Source organism: Diabrotica undecimpunctata, chromosome 2 (genome assembly GCF_040954645.1).
Source record: "Diabrotica undecimpunctata isolate CICGRU chromosome 2, icDiaUnde3, whole genome shotgun sequence".
Taxonomy (NCBI): domain Eukaryota; kingdom Metazoa; phylum Arthropoda; class Insecta; order Coleoptera; family Chrysomelidae; genus Diabrotica; species Diabrotica undecimpunctata.
Genome location: NC_092804.1, coordinates 111615311 through 111634770, shown reverse-complemented (window position 1 = coordinate 111634770; position 19460 = coordinate 111615311). Strand labels below are relative to the sequence as shown.

The 19460-nt window shown below is 34.6% G+C and overlaps 1 pseudogene; it reads right to left on the bottom strand.

The window, feature by feature from the left end:
• Positions 1–1300: 1300 nt before the first annotated feature.
• LOC140433864 (uncharacterized) overlaps positions 1301–19460 on the bottom strand; it is a 35534-nt pseudogene continuing 17374 nt past the window's right edge.

The following is a 19460-nucleotide window of genomic DNA, read 5'->3' as shown; positions in this document are numbered from 1 at the left end:
CCGCTTGTTCTTCTGATATCTGAGGCAATAGAAAAGCTTTTAGTCTTTCATGTATTACATGAAGTAGAACCTTGCTTGCATGGGATATTAGGGTTACCGTTCTGTAGTTGCTGCAATCTAGCGGAGTTCCTTTTTTGAATATAGGGATGAAAGTGGATGTTGTCCCGTTGTTGGGCCACTCTCTAGTTTCATAAATCTTTTTGCAGACCATATGAATAACATTTACTCCAACATCTACAGTCTCTTTTAAAACTTTTGCGGTGATCTGGTCTGCGCCAGGAGATTTTCTATTTTTTAACTTTTTGATTGCTTTTTCTACCTCTGACTTTAGAATGTTTGTTTCTCTCTCTGCAGTGAACTCGTCGTGATTTGCATTCTGGGTATCATCTGCAGATAGACTTTGACAATATTTTCTCCATACCTCCGCAATCCCTTTCTCGTCATTTATAATATGTTGATTTGGATCCAGTATTGTTTGTGTAATTGGTTTAAATTCCCTTTGCATTCTTCATTTATATGTTTATTTTTATCATCCCTACATGCTCTTTTAATTTCTCTATTTAACCTTGCTAATTCGTTTTTGTTGCTGTCGTTTTGATATATGAGAGATTTAATTCTCCTTCGCTCTTCGAGAAGTTGCCGCGTTCTGTCTGTCATCCAGTGTTTTCTCTTGATGATTTTTTTTTATTCTGGTTCTTCCTACAGAAGTTTCTATTGCATTTCTGAAACCTTTCCACATTTCTTCTGGGTTGTCTTGTGTGTTCAACATACTAGTTTCCTTTAATGCATCTCTAAATGTTTTCAGATTTTAAATCTCCAGCCTGTTTTGATTTTGGTGCGGCATTGTTCTTTTTACCTTTATCTTGAAGCAAGCCCATAACAATTTATGATCGGATCCACATTTAGCTCTTGGTCTAGTTTTTATGTTTGTAAAACATGTCTTCCATCTGTTTCTAATCAATATGTAGTCGATTTGGTGCTTGTATTCTCCATTTGGGCTGGTCTACGTCGATAAACGACGGGCATGATGTTTGAACATTGTGTTTACAATGACCAAACTGTTTAAGCTTGCAAAATCTATTAAACGTTCGCCAAGCAATCTCACCAAGCTGCAAATTACTTTAAGATATTTAGCTATGGGTGATTCGTTCGCAACGCTTGCTTCCATATACCGAGTAGGTACCTAAAAATACCATTTCAAAATTTCTGGGAGAAGTATGTACAGGAATATACGATTCATTACAAGATTTTTTTAAAGTAAGTATAAAACAATTGGTAACAAAAGTAGGTAATATAAAATTTAGGTGTCGAAGACACCTGTTAGAGCTGCAGTAAGTACATCAGATGACTCCTGAGAATTCGCTTCGCATTATTGTCTATTGCATGATTCATATGAAAATGAACACGAGGAATGTTCTGGGTCCATGTTGTTTAATATTACTGTTGATTGAGATGAATGATACTCAGAAGATGAAAACGGTGGTGATGAAATTGTCTGGTAATAAGATGTAGAAGATGGACACAATCGAAATGGGCTTATATGATATTTGAATTATCTCACTGATAAGAGCTGCAATACCTTTTGTTGTACTATAGTTTTAATTTGTTCCTGATAAATGAGAGCATCGTAAACAGGCACATGTCTTAGCTGGACAGCAATATATTTGACAAATGTGTCGAATTCATCATCAAAATTACATGTATTTTTTGCACTACTTTATCAAGTTTATCAAATGCTGCGCTTATATTTGAAATATTTTCATTTTCTAATATTGTTCTCTTGCGATTTTGGAGAACAGAAAAGACATTTGTTGTCTTTGATTGCTTTGTAGTAGGCGATTTGGCAGTTTTTGTGTTTTCTAAATGGATCGCTTCTTTCTGGGTATTACCATTGCCACTAGTAATAGATGCAGGAAACATATTTTCTGTTTCTGTTTCTCCTGTATTTTCGATGGTTTTGCTTTAAACTTCATCATGTGTTGAATTCTAAAAGAGAAATAGAACTTTATTAAAATATTTCATATTAGTACAAAGTGAATTAAATATGCAGCAAATTGTAATAAATATTTTTTACAGATACCACAAAATGAAGAACAATGGAAGACAATTCAAATAGAATATTATTAGCGATGAAATTCTCCAAACTGTCGTGGCGCGTTAAATGGAAAACATATTATAATACGAAATGCGCGTTACAGTGGATCAGAGTATTTAAAATAAAAAGGCGCGTTACAGTGGATCAGAGTATTTAAAATAAAAAGGCAGTTACAGCGTAATCTTGTTTAAGTGCTTTAACGCAAACTATTGCTTTCGCTATTTGGACGTAGGCACAAATGAATGGGCAAATAATGCTGCTGTTTTTTCAAAATCTTCGTTGAATACAGCATTAGAAGATGTTATAAATATTTGTAAGGAAAGGAGGAGTATTTGTAGCTGACGATGCTTTCCCCTTTAGACCCTATATTTTAAACCCCTTTGGAAGAAGTACTCGTTTTTCTGGGAAACGGAAAATCTTCAACTATCACTTATCAAGAGCTCGGCGCATTGTTGAAAATGCGTTAGGAATTTTGGTTTCTAGATTCAGAGTATTTGAACGACCTATAGCGATTTCAATTAATAAGGTGGACAAAATTATTAAAACCAAACAAACTCTCGTGCGCCCCAGTCTTTTTCAAAAAATATACTAAACGCAGTCAACCAATGTTGGCCGCCTAGTTCACACGTTTTAAGACAAGTTGAAAACAAGTTAAAAACAATACGTTTAAATTTTGAAATAAAAGTTTAAATGAATAAAACTTCCTTAAACAACTAAATAGTTGATCAACTTTTATTGAAACAGAGGTTCTCACTACACTTTTTTTTTCAATTTTTGTTGGTCAACTAAAGTTTAGCAACAAAACTTGAATCGTGAGAATGCGCCTTTAGCCAGGCAAAATAACTCTTAACTTTTTTACACATTGCAATGTTCTCTTGTCATGTGCAATCTTTATAATAACTAAACACTTTCTTTAATTTCATGTGTCTTTACAACCACATTGGAAGACAAGGTACAGAAATCTGGTGTTAGATCTATAATTACAAACTAATTATCTTTTCTAAGTACTGTTACGTAAAAATATGAGTCATAGTTTTAACCTGTAAACATGTTTTTATTCTAATATGTTTTAGAATTTACGAGAGACTTCGATTTACCTGAGCGACCTTCCAGAACCGATGCGAGGGAAATCCAGTTTGCCTTTACCGTTTCGCCATCGAAGGTTTTAGAGTTTTCGAGATAACGGCACTGGTATATAATAACGGAACTTTATTTGGAAGGGACAGTTAATTCTCAAGACCCGCGCTCGCGAATTTGTTACGTACGGATATAATAAATTATTGTCAGATAAGTTAATATAAATAAAGAAATAAATTAAATCCGTAAGTGTTATAAATATTGAACCTTTTAATAAATTCACAACAAATGGTGTCAGAAGTGGGATCGAACATAAATTAGACTTATAATAATAATACAAGTGAATATAAAATAAATTGTGAAAATGGCTACGATTTATGAGCTGACAGTGACTAATTTAAGAAGACATCTTGAAGACAGAGAATTAGCTTCTACCGGAAAAAAGGCTGAGTTAGTCCAACGACTAAAGAACGCTTTGCTAGAAGAAGGACTAGATCCAGAGACTTATATATTTGAAGACAAACATGATGCTGTCCTCTCGTCGATTTCGAAAATTTCTGGTGACATCGCATCATTAGAGAACAAAGTTTCTGACGATATTTCGAAAGTTTCTTCTAATGTAGCCAAAGTTTCCGGCGACATCGCTTCGTTGGAAGACAAAGTTTCTAACGAGATTTCTTCGCTGGAAAGCAAAGTCTCTGCTAACATCTCTTCGGAAATCTCTAAAGTCACTTCTGAGATGTCTGCCCTGGACGATAGAATATCTTCATTAAAAAACCAAGTTGCTGCCGATATGTTAGCCTTCGAAGAAAAGATATGGAAAGAGATGGAAAAGAAGATGGAGGAAACAGGGACAGCAGAGAGAGGAAACAATCCAATTACAGTGGAGATAAAAGAAGACCAGACGAAATTTAAGTTGGAGACACGGCCGAAATTTGAAGGAAGTGGAGGTTCTATTCATGTTAAAGTCCCAACTTTCGACGGAAAATCATCATGGAACAACTACATGAAACAGTTCGAATCAGCCGCAAGAGCAAATGGATGGTCTGAAAAAGAAAAGGCTGTAAACCTGACTATCGCCCTTCGAGGAGATGCCTTAGATGTGCTTCAGACCATAGCCGTAGAGGAGACCGATGATTTCGAACAACTGAAGAAGAGGTTAAATATGCGATATGGCCACGAACATTTGGAGCATGTATATCAGTCACAGCTTAAAAATCGTAGACAGAAGAAAGATGAGGCTCTTCAAGAATATGAGGTAGATATTGCCAGATTAGTACGATATGCTTATCCAACAGCTCCCGAAGACATGATGGAAAAATTGGCCGTTCAAACGTTTATTGATGGTCTTCGTGATCATGAAATGCAGAGAACACTGCGATTAGCTCGTCACAAAACGCTGGTTGATGTCTTATCCGCCGCCCTCGAGTACGAGTCAGCTACGCAGGCCTCTGGCGGGTACAGTAAAGTTAGAACTGTAAAAGAGGAAGGAGATGAAGATAAACTTGACCAGCTCGTTAATATGATAAAAAGCATGACATGCAAGAAAACGAAGACCATAAAATCAAGAAACTCACCATCGGAAAAACCAGAACGAGTCGGCTTTAGGGGAGCAGCTTCGACCCGGAACTTTTCCAAAGACCCTCTTATACTAATAGCTTCTTTGAAATGTCGTGAAGATAGTGTATATGTAGATGGAGACATAAATGGTAAAAAGCATACGTTGTTGGTGGATACCGGAGCGACCAGAACCATTATACGCCCGACAGTTATAAACAGCCGAAAGAAACTGTTACCAACGAGGTTACGACTTCGGACCGCTACAGGTGAAAATGCCAACATTCATGGAGAAATCCAGGTACAATTGGGAATTGGAGCAGAAAAGTTCGTCCATACAGTTATAGTTGCTGACATCGAAGAGGATGTTATATTAGGAATGGACGTAATGAATATGCATAGATTCCAATTGGATTTTAAGAATAAGGTAATCAAAGTTGGCAACGAGGAGGTATTTCTCCATCCACATAATGACAACACTGTGCAAGCAGCCATTACAGAAGATACAGTCGTGCCTGCGAGAAGCGAAACGATCATAGTAGCGCGACTACAGGGAATTGTAGACGAAGGGAGACCTGTTATGATGGAGCCTTGGAACCACGACGATGAGGTTGGCCGTGGAATCATAATTGGAAAGGAATTGGTGACTTCGGCTAAAGAAATTCCTGTGAGACTTATCAATGTCAACGACTACCCAGTGACCATAAAGGAAGAGACAAAAGTAGGAACTTGTGTACCTGTGACATCCATAATTCGTCAGGCGACAACATCTGATAATTCCAACGACAAATTCGACCAAATGGTTGCAGTTGCAGGACAGTCTTTAAATCAGATGGAGAAAACGAAATTAAGGGAATTTCTTCGGCAGTCTCGTAATATTTTCGTACCGAAAGGAGGAAAGACGGGAAGAACTACCGTTGTTAAGCATAAAATTGATACTGGTAATGCTAAGCCAATTCGTCAAACAGCTCGACGATTACCACAGGCGAAGAGAGAGGAAGCTGAAACGATTGTTCAGGAAATGAAGAAAGACGGGGTGATAGAACCTTCTACGAGTCCATGGGTCTCTCCGGTGGTCCTGGTTAAGAAGAAAGACGGAACGACGAGGTTCTGTGTGGACTACCGTTTGCTGAACAACGTTACCAAGAAAGATAGTTATCCTCTGCCTCGGATCGATGACACATTGGACACATTGGCTGGAAGTAAATTGTTTTCTACTTTAGATTTGAAGTCTGGATACTGGCAGGTAGAAATGGACCCAGTCGATAAAGAAAAGACAGCCTTCACCACAGGATCTGGATTGTGGCAATTCAACGTTATGCCATTTGGACTTTGTAATGCTCCTGCGACATTTGAGAGGCTTATGGAAAATGTGTTGAGAGGGTTATCTTGGAAAACATGCCTGGTTTATTTAGATGACATAATCGTCTTGGGGGAGACATTCGAAGATCATTTGAGGAATTTAGAAAACGTTTTTAATCGACTTAAAGCTGCCCAATTGATGCTAAACCCCAAGAAGTGCCAGCTATTTCAAGCAATTATCTGGGTCATATAGTCAGTAAAGAAGGAGTGGCCGTGGATTAGGGAAAAATCGATTCCATTAAGGAATGGCCAAAACCAACTGACAAACATCAAGTGAGAAGTTTTCTTGGACTATGTACTTACTACCGGAGGTTTATTAAGAAGTTTGCAGATATCGCTAAGCCATTAACGCGACTTACAGAGGAAGCAAGAGAATACCGCTGGGATATAGACTGCCAAAATGCCTTTGAAACGTTGAAAAAGCATTTAATAACAGCACCAATTTTGGGGTATCCACTGCCAGAAGGAGAGTTCATCTTAGATACGGATGCAAGTAATGTGGGAATTGGAGGAGTGCTGTCTCAGATTCAAGGAGGACAGGAACGAGTCCTCGGATATTTTAGTAAAGTTCTTTCAAAACCTGAGCGGAATTATTGCGTCACGAGACGAGAACTTCTAGCAGTAGTTAAATCAGTAGAGCACTTCTATCAATACATCTATGGCAGAAAGTTTCTAATCCGAACCGACCATGCCGCCCTTAAGTGGTTGATGCAGTTTAAGAATCCAGAGGGTCAGATAGCCAGGTGGATCGAACGACTCCAAGAATACGATTTTAAGATTGAGCACCGGGCCGGAGTTAGCCACAGAAACGCTGATTCTCTTTCCAGAAGGCCATGCTCAGCAGAGTGTTCCCACTGCAACAAAACGGAATCCAAGGAAGCAGCAGTGCTAAGAACGACGATTGTCAACAACGACTGGACGCCTACTAAGATCAGGGAAGAACAAGAGAGAGATCCAGTTATACAAAAAATCCGAAAATGGAAAGAGGAAAACCGTCGACCACCTTGGCAGGAAATATCAAACCTATGCTCAGTAGTTAAGACGTATTGGGCCCAGTGGGACTCATTTATCATCGAAGATGGCTTGCTTAAACGAGTCCTGGAAAATGATGACGGTTCAGAGAAGAGAAGACAGTTGGTGATCCCAAAGAGCAGAATGGCCGAAGTACTTCGTCAGTTACACGACAGTCCATCGGGAGGGCATTTTGGTGTAAGGAAAACCCTTCAGCGAATTCGGGAACGGTTTTATTGGATGAACAGTTCCGACAACGTAAAAGACTGGTGTAAGAAATGTACTATTTGTGCTACGAGTAACGGGCCTCACCGAAAAAGGAGAGCTCCTATGAGACAATATAATGTTGGAAGCCCGTTTGAAAGAATAGCTTTGGACATCGCTGGGCCATTTCCAGAAAGTGAAAATGGAGGCAAGTACATGCTGGTAGTAATGGATTACTTTACTAAGTGGGTCGAGATTTACGCACTTCCCGACCAGAAGGCCGCCACCGTTGCAGGTAAGTTGATCCAAGAATATATCAGCCGATTTGGAGTGCCTTTGGAGATACATAGTGACCAAGGCAGGAACTTCGAAAGCGATCTATTCCAAGGAATATGTGATAGACTAGGCATGAAGAAAACAAGAACTACCGCGTATCATCCGCAATCGGATGGTATGGTAGAACGAATGAATAGGACAGTTGGCAAGTATTTGACAAGAATGGTGTCCGATCATCAGCGAGACTGGGACCAATACCTTCCGTTCTTCACAATGGCCTACAGATCTGCTGTTAACGAATCAACAGGCCAGACACTAGCCAAAGTCCTATTCAGACGCGAAATGCGACTACCTTGTGATCTCGAGTTTGGATGTAAACCTGGAGAAGATGTAGCAGGTGAAGATTATGTGATCGAATTACGAAGAAGAATGGACGATGTACATGAGTTGGTCCGTTCCCACCTTCAGATCGCTAGCGACAGAATGAAGAAACGGTACGATACACAAGCCAAAAAGGGTTGCTTTAAGAAGAACGACAAAGTATGGCTGTATAATCCCAAGAAGCGAAAAGGTTGTTCTCCCAAATTGCAGCAGTTTTGGGAAGGTCCATACCTCATTATGGAGAAGATCAACGATGTCATCTACCGAATAAGCAAGATTCCGAGGGGAAAGCCGATGATAGTACACCATAACCGGTTGGCGTCTTTCGAAGGTGACCACGACGTAGATGAAGAAGTGGAAGTAAACCAAGTCCAAGACGTGTCTGACCTCACGTTTGAGGAATTCATGGGTGCCTATGGAGGTACCGGTAAAGCAAGACATGGTGTTACCACTGAAGAAAAGCAAGATCTACTCGCGCTCCCCGATGACTACTCGCTGGCCCTTACCATCCCGGCCAGTATCAAAGACGCACCAGGGTTGGCATCCGTCTTTCGAAGGAAGTTTGGTCGAGTTGCAGAACTTCAATGCCAGGTGCCAGCTCCCGGTAAAACCTTGAAACTCCAAGATGCATCACGTTACCTTTTCTACCTGGTAACAAAAGACACTGCCCGTGACCAACCTACCTACCGAGATGTGTGGGAAGCCTTACTTCAATTGAGAGAGCACGTACTAGAGTCCGACGTGCAAAAGTTAGCCATGCCAAAGTTGGAGTGCCGCCAATTAGATTGGAGGGTTATCCGAAATATGGTGGAGGAGATCTTTAAAGACACCGAAGTCCAGGTGTTAGTCTGTTGCAATCCGCATAGTTACTGGTGCGGAGAGAAAACCGTCCCTTGTCATTTTTATACAACTGGAAGTTGTAAAAGAGGGTCCAGTTGCCGATACCAGCATACCGTTCCAGTTCTAGTCCCGACAAGGTTCCAGGAGGAACCATCTTTTGAGAGGGGGGCAATGTTACGTAAAAATATGAGTCATAGTTTTAACCTGTAAACATGTTTTTATTCTAATATGTTTTAGAATTTACGAGAGACTTCGATTTACCTGAGCGACCTTCCAGAACCGATGCGAGGGAAATCCAGTTTGCCTTTACCGTTTCGCCATCGAAGGTTTTAGAGTTTTCGAGATAACGGCACTGGTATATAATAACGGAACTTTATTTGGAAGGGACAGTTAATTCTCAAGACCCGCGCTCGCGAATTTGTTACGTACGGATATAATAAATTATTGTCAGATAAGTTAATATAAATAAAGAAATAAATTAAATCCGTAAGTGTTATAAATATTGAACCTTTTAATAAATTCACAACAGTACTAATCCCAAAATTTTTCAAAGATTGATTTTAGATTTTCTATAATGCTATACGCCAGTTTATAGATAAGCAGTTTAATTTTATTGCTGACCGCTTCATAGAATTAAATATTTTCACATTATTTCACATTATTACTCTATATACTTACAGTAATACAAGTAAAAACTAAATATCCAAAATTAAAATTTGAAACAGAAAATAGAGGGGGTTAAATAATGTTAATTTTGTTTCTACACAGTCAGCACAACACGCTTTTATATGTTCCATACATAACCAGTTTTTACACAATTGGCAAAAATATCTAGTTTTTCTTTTTTTACAATACTTACACATCCCCGTTTTCCTGTGGCTGGGTCATCCCTCGTCGTTTGCTCAATTCGCATATCGGGTGCTCGTATTTTCCGAAGTCCGAAATTCTGCATTCGTATTATTGAGGTAGCGATTGAACGGATTCGTACAATTTCACCAAATTATGCTAAAGTGTACTATTCATTGCCACTAAAAGGTACACCGAGTGTAGGAAAAAAATACAAAAAAAAATTGAAAAACTTAAGCAATTTCATTTATAGTTGTACTGATGGACCCCACCCGTGGGAAGGAGGCTTAGTGACCTTGGTTTAGACCAATTGGCCAGCTCAAAATTTTATTAAAATAATCATTTCCATAGATACAATCTCCTAGCTTTAGCTGAGATGCATTATATTTTTAATAAATAATAATAATAACTAATACGAAATGCTAAAACTAAATACTTATACTAACTATATTATGTAAATATATTTTTTTCCACAGCGCTTAAACCCGATTCAACACCACGGAGGTTTAGGCCCTCTTTGTGTTTTGTTTTTCATATGTATTTTTTTAATATTTTTTTTATTTATTTTTTTTTGTTTTTTTTTTTTAAATATCAATTTTCATATTTTTTAGATGATTATAAACAATTTTGTAGAAATTTATATTACGTGTACATAGAATGGCATTTAAATTGGTGGGGAGAGTTGCTTCTGCTGTTTGTAGACTTTTGTATAACGTTTGATTTAGCATCTGGAAGTTTGCATAATCGAAAATCACATGTTCTAATATACCCAACTCTCCGCAAGTGCAGTTTTGAGAATTGACCAACACTAGTTTATTTTTGTGGGATGGATATAAATCATGTTTGTTCCTCAAGCTTCAAATTTGTTTCTGGCTAGACTTTTAACTGCATTTTAACTTCAAGAATCGTTGATGGTTCCTCTTCCATCTCGTCTGTTCCCCTTACCTCATCTCTTACGCCTTTCATGTTTTCTTCTTCTTTCTTTAGATTAAGTGCCTGGTTGTTATTATAGAGGTATATTTAAAAATGTGTGTTATTGATTTACTTATTTGAAAATTTTTTTGTTCCATTAATGTAATATAATGTAAATAAGTGAGTAGAACTACTCCAAATATATATGTTATCGAAGGTGATCTTATATGAAAAAATTAAGTGGAACCTGCAAATTGGATTCTTTGGTTAATATCTAAAATTGTTGTGAGGTCATTGGATAAACAAGAACAGGACAAAACACAGGAACAATTCACACACATCAAGACACTAAACAAATTAAAATGGTTTGAAAAATTCACTACATTGGGAATTTTTGTAATTGGGAAAAGAAAATTTATGTGATTTTTATATCACATAATTTAAGAAGCAAAAAATCAATTTTTTAATTTTAATAACACCATCTTGGATAACATAAATATCTGGAGTAGTTATACTCAGCCATGCACAGTACATTACTTTCATGGAAGAAAAAAAATTTCCATTAAATAATTAAATATTATTAAATACATTTCTATAATAAATTAAAATAACTTCAATAAATTCATCACTTATAGTTTGAACAATATCATTACTTTTCTTATATCTTTGTTTGTTTCCTATCTTTCCTCAAAAAATATTCCACAAGTTTCGATGTGCAATAAAGCTGATAACCATCAGACAATAGCCTAGGATAATTGATATATATATATATATATATATATATATATATATATATATATATATATATATATATATATATATATATATATATATACGCCACTTAAAAGTTTACAAAGAAAGAATAAATTGTTTGGAATAATATAATGATTTATATTTCTTGAAAAGGTTTCCTATGACGGAAGATACAAATATGTCTTCATTTGAACAAATCGAACCTTTAATAAAACTTTATAATAAATAGGTTAGTAATATCATTAAGATATATTAAAATTTGTCATCACATTAACATTGGTGGATTAAAAATCATTAAAAAGTCAAACCAAACAACATTATTGTTTTAATGTATATAGAGAAAATACTAATCAGCACATATTTTTAGGGGAGAAGCTGTTACACCAGTCCGACAGTTATTTTTAACAATAATATTTTTTGCTTCTGGAAAAATGCAAGTATCAGTGGCTGACTATATGGATATATCGATGGTAACAGCTTTAATAATTGAAAATATACCAAACAAATGATGGAATTGTCCAAGTTAAAAAAGATTTTGTACCCTCTTTAATGACAGAGTTGAGGTTACCCAGGGAACGGCACTAGGCTCGGGCTTCAGTCTGGTAGAGGTATCTTGGACGGGGTTCTTAGCAGCTCAAATGCAAAGAATTAGTTAGTGGAGTACTGAAGATAAAGAGAAGAGAAGTTAGAAAATAAAGAGAAGGGAAATAATTGGGCACCACCCTAATTTTAAAGGAACAGGGAAACCTACGACATATGAAATAAGATAACGAGAAAGGTAAGGTACGGTTAAGATAATCACGCGTGAATAAAATAAACCGTGGGGCAAAAGTTATTATGGTTACGCGGTACACACTTAATCAAATCGTAATATCAATCAATAACAATGTCTGAAAGAGATACATCATGCATATGAAATAAATATATACATAATAAAAAAAAATAAAAGGCAATAGTTCATCAACAGGGTTATATTAAGGTATAGTTAAAGTAAATGCTCTCTATAAAAATTTTCTTGAACAGTTTAATGGCACGAGATAAGTTACTGCACGATTTATTATTGAATACAATGAGTAACATGTTCTGAAAAATAATTATGAGTAATTTAGTATCCTCAGTAATAAGAAAATGGTAAGGAATATTATAGTTATTCCTTCTATATTATAGTTATTATAGGATAGGATATATATGGGATATTATAGTTATAGTATCTACGTCAATGTTCGATATAATTTGAAATAAAACAAATAATTGATTTTTACGCCTTGAGAATAAGTAAACATGAAGTTACTGAAATGTTTGATTGTGATCACCTCAAATATGTGTATAAAATCTATCATAAATATAAACTACATATAAAACAAATCTGATCACACCTCGTATGTATATTGATATCGTGGATTTATGCTATTAATAGTAAAGGTACTGAACTTGAGTCATCAATAATTCCTGTACGAAAACGATTTATGTAGCACCGGAGAAAAGATGATCGTTGAATCACAAATCTTGGTAAATCACAATTAAAGAATCGGTATTGTACTTACAGTCGGCGGCAGGTAGTCACAGGTAATGACATTCTTTCATAGAACGATCGTCGATAAAGGCACTGGACAGGTTGCACCCGCAACAGGTACATTGTGACGTTTCAAGCTGCTTAGATGATTTAAGTAAGATAACGAATTACGGTGGATTCAATCAGCACATCAATCATCTAATTAATGTAGGTACAGGTAATACATCAGGTCAATCCTCCACTAGACCAGACTAGAATAGAATAGACTGAACTAAATGGATGGAGGAAACGGCAAGCAGAATTGACTCAGTGTCATCGAACTGGAAGACGTCTACGACAAAAGAGAAAATTTACTGTAAGAAGCACTGTATGAAGATAGATGGATAATGGTGAATTGAAATTACACTCACCGCCGTTTGATGAAGACAACCGCATGCAACAGGATCCGCAACGAAAATGAACTCGATTTTCGATATTTAGACCAGCTAGGGATAAAAAAAAGAGTTGGAATATTGGCCGAAGAGTGCCACGCGAAAATGGTACTTAATTGACAAGTCCGGTGTGGTCTTATTTCTATCTTTTCTACTTTCTCTCGACAGAAAACTAACTAACTAACGAAAGATAATAACGACAAGAAACATATTGTGAGCTATTTCGTTGTTGTGAACAGACATGGCAAATCGCTCGTTGCTTATGGGTTATTTTTAAAGCAAAATATGTAGACATAGGTGGCGTGAAAAATAATTTTCTAAGAGGAATAATTAAAGAAATTTTAAACATGCTTAAAGTTTTATGCCATTCTATGATTTCCAAGATACATAGCTGCAGTTATTTGTACTTTAATACGAACTGGTTCTTATGAAGGTACAAATACAAAAATATATCTTTCAAACTTTTTTTGAAACTACAAATCTTTAGCTACAAATTCCACACAAAGCCGTCTTCGCGGAAGGACATCCCGTAAAGTGAAATCATTTGTATTGCGAAAGTTTAAATTAAGCGTTGTTAGGCATATTCCAAATGATTTATATTTGTTGCCAAAACTCAAAATCGAAATTTTATTCATAGGTTTTAAAGATTAGGCTCTAGCAATGGAAATTTCGTAGTGACCGATCAATGGAAGTGATGAATTTTATTGACCTCATGTCTATGGTAAAAAATGGCAAAAATGGCGCAGCGTTTATTTATAGTCGGACAATTTTCAATTAAAGGTGACTAATCTACAAATTGAACTAAGCGGTAGCGGCAACCATTTAAAATGTCAGCAGTAAATTCTTACCGGGGTCATTTTTATTGTGTATGCTTTGTCCATGTAAATAAGTAAAAAAGTAAGATAGTCTCATAAAATTTGCCCCCGTAACAATATAAATTGGTGCGATTCGCGAGTGTATAGTGAGACAAATTCATTGAATAGTTTAAAACATCGGTAAACTTATCAATATTTTGCTGGTCCATATATATTTACGTTCTTAGAAACAATGGGAATGAGAGAAATTTGATATTTTAGTTTATTCGTTTGACATTAAATATGTGCATAGGCGTAGAGTGCTCTATTTCTTGGGAATATATTTATTAAATTAATAGACTTTATTATTAACTTTAAAATAGTTTTGAGGTACGTAAAGTAAATTTGAGGCAAGTTTATTCTTTATATAGTATTAACACATTAACGGCCGCTCAATATATAAAGAGAAATTTGACAATTAATTTATTAGATTGGAACAAAAACGCATAAATTAAGACTAATTTACAACCCAAAAGATTTTTTTTCTCATTTTCAATGAAAACAGTACAATTTTTAATTAGGGAACATATTGTATCTTAAATGTAAATTAAATTTTAAGGTGAAAATGTTCAAAACTTTCGGGGTGTAGTTGCATTCTACACCTTTTACATAAAAAAAAAATAGTATTACTTTTGCATATGCTACATTCTTGAACTATCGTCTCTTTTTGTAATGTGGCCAATATTGTCGAATCTGATTTCATCTGGTAAAGCAAATTTAGATTGACGTTCATGTACTTAGTTTGACACTGATGTAGCGGTTTCTTCACTATTATAAATTATAAAAAATATAAATCTATGTCGGCCCATACTTTCTCTTATAATGCGCACTTCTTTATCCTCATCCTTTTACCAATGCATATCAACTTGAAGGAGAGTGTGAACGAGATAATATACATATGCTAATAATTTTTTTTTATTATTTATGTTATTCATTTCAAAATCGTGACGGTTATTCTGCGATGCATAAATATTTGTAAAATATAGAATGCTCCCAATTACTTTTTTCTCAAAAAAGAGTGAAAAAACTTCAATATATGACTTGCCATCATGGTTGGCTTTTATATTGTCTAAATATCAATCAAACTGATGTTGAATTACTACTGAGCACGAAGGAGTATCTGTTGTTACAACTTGAGACAAATTTGGATTTACTATTTTTGCCTGGTGTTTTCTTTGGGCGTTTTATCTGTGGTTCAGAGAAATATCATAATCAGAATCGTCAGAATTCCCAATCACTTGTATTTCATATGTACCTGCAATATCCGATTTTATTGATTCTTCACAAATAATATTATCATTAATGTCTTCTACATCAGAAACTTTCTAATCTAATCTCGGCGGCAAATAAACCACATTAAGTGAGTCAGCATTTTCACAATCTAAGTCTTCTTCTAACAAAGCTATTAACTCTTTAGTAGTTAATGCCATCTTCATTTTATATTTCGAGAATTTACTGAATTAAACAAATGCACTACTATATACACGTATTCACATGACCATAGTTTAGCTTACTTTATTTTAATTTATATGAACTTCATAATATATTTTTATATTTATATAAACAAATAAACCCAAGGAAACTTTCAAATTAAGAAAAACAAATATAACATTTACAGCACACAGCAATTCTATAACTATAACTAACAATTCTTCTAGATAATGATGTGTAATGACGAGATCGTATGATAAAATTTCAGATTGTTTCGTCTAATGAAAAAGAATAAGTATTTTGCAAAGATTTCTGTTTTTTTTTTAAGTACTGTATTAAGTACTCTATAATACCAATAAAATTTTACTTTATTTTGTTAGACAACTATAAGATACCGGTTAAAAGACACATGATAATTTAATAATTATATCGGTCTTAGATTTAATTTTTACGTAATTACTTGTATGCGTTTAAATAAATAATTAAATTTTTTTTGGTACGCCTCTGCAAAATTGATAGTGGAATGGTAAAGTGGAATATGATTTCGTTGAAAAGTTATCGTTAAGGGCTTCGTTAAGTGTGATGTTGCCAAGTAATCACCTTCAATTAAAAATTGTTTTAGTATAGTTTACAGCATTATTTAGAAACTGCCTTTTAATTTTGTCAAAATGCAAAAATTGCATGTGAAAGCAGCACTCTTTACGTTTAAAAGGCATTTTAACTTTTGTCGATGGGGCACTATGATATAAAGATATTTTATCGTCGATTTAATTCATATTTTATTTAAAACTACAAATTTTGTTTAACGCGCGTAACCGGCATATAAAATCGCCGGTCGCTTCAAGCGCTGTTTCTGAGAGAACGATATATTCTACATAAAAAGTGATAATCAATATTTTTGCTCAAAGTTATCTCAGCTATATTTCTTACTTAAAACATTTTATTCTATGGCCCTCCCTTTCCCCCATACGAGTGGGGGTTTTGGGGAAATCCGAGAGTTGGAGTTTCAAACTTTTTTGCATCTTTTTGATGTCCCAAAATTGACATTTTGAACAAGTCTCGTTTTTAGAAATCAAATCTCTGACGACTGGACTACAAGAAATTATAATAAAAATAATTTTTAAATCGTTAAATTTACTGATTGTCATATAATTATTAATGGATAAAAAATAAAAAAAAATTAACAATACAAACTAACGACATAATATTAGTAATGATAGTACAATAATTAATCAAACTCGTTAACACGTTAATGTATATAAGGCATGAGTTTTTAGATACTTAATAATTTTCTTACTTCGGCAGTGTATTTCAATCAATTACCCTTATGTTTAGTACATAAAACATCACAAAATAAATAAAGGATTCAATAATTTAATATTATCTTCCTCCCTTTCAGATCCGTAACATTAAATTGGGTTATTTAATTAGTGAGGGAAACATGATTTTGTGTCAATAAAGCTCATATATCGGTTAAATAAACATATTTACCATTAGAACTGCTATTCGATTATCAATACATCAATCCGTATCCTGAGTGAAACAACCCTAAATTTTTATTTCATTTACTAAAAAAATGGTTCGCTAGTTCATTTTAATTTATTTTTTATAAAGCTGAACAATACTGTAGTAACTAAAATATGCATTACCGATATAAAAATTGTGAGTGTTGTTTATTTGTGTAATGCATATATGAAAATATGTATTGCGGCAACATAAACAAGTTTCTCGATTGGGCAAACAGTGAATAATTTTGCCAACAAAAATAAGTACTCATTGTTACTGTTCTCTTAACATTTTCCGGTAGTTTTTTTGAAAAAGAATTTATTTTTCCTAATCAACCTATAAATAAGTATGAAATGGCATTAAGTAGAACATTCTGATGACATATTTTTTTATTATTTTAGAGCGATATTTCTCGATATTTGTTTTATATATATTCTTTTAATTGTAGGCAGATAAGAAAATTAAATAAATAACTAACTCACAAATAGTTATATTGTTGACTTTAGACAACCGGTTTCAAAATTTACAATTTTTAGCTCATCGTCTGGTACCCGATAAGATTATTCTTCTTCAGTTAAAGTCCTACCAGAGATCTAGAGAGTCATATTAGTATTTATTATCGATAAGTGTCTACCGCAAGGCAGCGGGGGATCGCCTCTGGACATGATCGTACTTTTATTTTCGATTTGCATTACTTATTCGATTGTTTGGCGTGTTTAAAAGCCGGTCTTTATCATTGACTACTAAAGTTAAAATAGTTGCAAAAATATTTATATACACTGCATTCACATATTTACAAAACTTTATCATTTCTAAATAGAGTACAAAAAGAACAGAGGCAGAAATATTTTAGAAAATTATTTTCAAAATCGAGGTGTGTCTAAAAGCTGGTTTTATACCGTTATCAACTGAATTTAAAAATATTTACATAAATTACGTATACATAGAAAGTTTACCATTTATAAATCCAATTCAAAAAGTACTTATATTTAAAAAAAAATTACATGGACAAGTCAGTTTCACTATCACTGTCGTTATCTAGATCTATAATAATTGTTTCTATGAGCAACCTATCTGTATTTATACAGGGTGAGTCATGAGGAACTTTACATACTTCTACCATATGTAGAGTCCCTCAGGGAGCATATCATGTGGCCACTAAAAAATGTCAACTCCTCTTCTTTATTAATTAACAAGGTGATTTGTGTAATTGACCATTTATTTCATTTTACTGTAGTGTTTATACGGCTCATTTGTTTTTTTTTAATTTTTGCATGATACAGTACACTACTATCAAGCATTCGACTGGTATTAGCTAAACTAAAAAATTCCAGGAGTGGCTTTGGAAAAATTAATTTAGGGATTCGTATTAAATATTACACCCTGTATATATTTTTTTTAAAATGCAATAAGTGATTTTCAAACTACATAAATAGCCAATGAAAACGACATATGCGACAATGTTGTCGCACTTTTATTAAATTTTTAGTGAACGATCAAATCTTACCAAAAATAGAACAACCATAATGAAGTATCAAATTATAAGGTAATTAATTTAAACAAATGATATAAATTTCAAACATTTTAATTGAAATGATAAACTGAGTCACTGCACAACAAAAAACAGTAACTACTAACAATAACGAAGAACAATTTAAAAAAAAAACTAAAAATATGTACATAGTTATGATAAACCCATAAATTAGAACTGGAAAAGATACAATAATGGTAACAAAATAAAAATAATTCACAATAGATTTTCGAAATGGAACCCTGCAGCCTGTACACATTTTTGTTGCCGAATTGTTAATTGACGTATTGAATTACGGATACTCTGGGGATCGTTTCTAATAGTATTACAACAATGTATAATTCTATCAATTAATTGTTGTCGGTTATTAATATTCACTGCGTAAACTAGTTGCTTCAATCGTCCCCAAATATGGTAATCAACGGGATTGAATTCAGGGGATCTTGAAGGCCACGAAATAGGACCTGCACGTCCTATCCACCTGTTGCCATAAACATTATTGAGATGTTGTATCACTGCCAGTAAAAAGTGTGGGGGTGCCCCATCATGCTGAAAATACATCCCTCGGATAGCAATGTTCGCGTTGGCAAGCAAATTTGGCAAAATATTTTGTAGAAAGTTCAAATAGACCTGCCCTGTTAAAGGACCATCAAAAAAGTGAGGACCTACTAATTGGTTATTTATGACACCAATCCACACATTAACCGAAAACCTTAACTGAGAACGACGTTCTCGAATAGCATGGGGATTTTCTTCTGCCCACACATGTGAATTTCGTGAATTATTTATCCCGTCTCTGGTAAATTGGGCTTCATCTGTAAATAGTGTCCTGTATAGCGTTGGTCGATTATTGTTAATCCATCTACAAAATTCCAACTTA